Source organism: Aplysia californica, unplaced genomic scaffold, assembly GCF_000002075.1.
Source record: "Aplysia californica isolate F4 #8 unplaced genomic scaffold, AplCal3.0 scaffold00378, whole genome shotgun sequence".
NCBI lineage: Eukaryota > Metazoa > Mollusca > Gastropoda > Aplysiida > Aplysiidae > Aplysia > Aplysia californica.
The window spans coordinates 172,788-174,481 of NW_004797648.1; the positions used below are offsets into that span (position 1 = coordinate 172,788).

A 1,694-nucleotide genomic window follows, 5' to 3' on the forward strand; every position below is an offset into this window, starting at 1 on the left:
TAATAATAATAATAATAAATAGCATTTGTATAGCAAAAATTACCGCTTAACAGCAAGCTCTATGTGCTTTACAATCTATATTATTACCTAGAAGACCTGACAGCAAATGAGAAAGGTTGTCATGGAAACTGGAAATCTGAGTCTCTCGTCTTTTATTTCGAGAACCAATAATTCCGTAAACTGTTCGACAAGAGGTTGCAGGAAATTTTCTAAAAGCTATGGATACGGTTTTTTCTCCAATTACCTGCTGGAACAACAGAAAAACACCAAAAAACGGAGATAATTTTTCGTGAAATTCCCCCAGTGGGTTATGTAACAAACATGAGGGGGGAGGGGGATGCTTACTCACTAAAAATGCTATTTCTGTAGTATGTTCTCCCGAGAGTTCCCTCTATTTTATATGACTTAGATGGCAAACGGTTTATGATGTGGATCACGCTCCTCAGAATACTAAAATAATTCAGTTGACTTGACTATAAGTAAATCACTCACATGTTCACAGACGGAACGAAGTCTGACAAATTCTTGCAGATGAAAATCAGGTAAGCACAGCAGAAACCTAGCCAAAAGAAATAAGCAAAAAAACATTGATAAAGCAAACTGAAAAATCAAATTACATATATGAAGACTGCGAATCTCGCATCCAACTATATCAGATTTTAAAAAATGAAAGGAGAAAAAATCCCCATCTAAAAAGAAATTTATACATGTACGCAAGTCAACGATAGACACCTCAAGCAACCTCATACCGCATGAAACATTTCCCCTTTAGGCTTATCTTGCCACTGCATCTTTTGGAAGCTTTCCATTCCTTTCCTTTTAAGTTAAGTTTTAGTAAGAGTTTCACTGCATTTGAAATAAAATTAGGTCATATAAGTGACGACAGACTTTAATAATAATAAATGATATTTATATAGCGCTCAACCCTGATTAAAGTACACAGGCTCTGAGCGATTTACAATACAGTACAACGTACAACACTTTCAGGAAGTCAAGCAGCTGCATAACAAGGAAAGTGTTAGATTGGAACCGAGAGGGTAAAAGATCAAGGGGAAGACCACGTGAAACCTGGAGAAGAATAACGGAAGTGGATGTACAGAAAAGTGGGAAGACCTTGAGTGACATCAAGCGACTCGCCCACGATAGGGAAAGGTGGAAAATGTTTGTTCGTGGCCTATATCCAGATCCAGGGTGAAAAAGGCAATGATGATGATGATACAAGTGACGAGGGTAACAAGTGTTGCAAGAGAGTCACATAAACAAAAAAGGAGGAGAGATAAGGAAGAAAAATATTTGACAGGAAAGAATGAGCAAACCACACCCGAGCACCTGCCAACCACCCACTACTGTGTCCCATTGAAAACTTTCCATTCCTTTATAACCAAACCAATTATTAAACTCACTACGTATTGCAAGGACAAGTTATTTAAATAAGTGACACATGTCAGCAGCAGGGAGATCGCTGAGAAGAGACATCACCCCCCCCCCTCCCTCAAATTACATGTGTATTGCATATCATATGAGGAGGAGGTAGAGGAATAGAATTCAAAGGAATCTATGATTTTTCAGACTTCAAGATTAAAGTCCCTTTCACCATTACAAGTCAATATTTATACCAGGAGGAGGAGGAGGAGAAGAAGAAGAAGAAGGAGAAAAAGAAGGAGAAGAAGAAGGAGAAGAAGGAGGAGGAGGAG

The 1,694-nt window shown here is 38.3% G+C and overlaps 1 protein-coding gene across 1 annotated transcript in view; it reads right to left on the minus strand.

Annotated features, from left to right (window-relative positions):
* Positions 1-1,694, minus strand: part of LOC101852494 (amino acid transporter AVT3B) — a 37,697-nt gene that overhangs the window by 23,441 nt on the left and 12,562 nt on the right. The window lies entirely within an intron of this gene.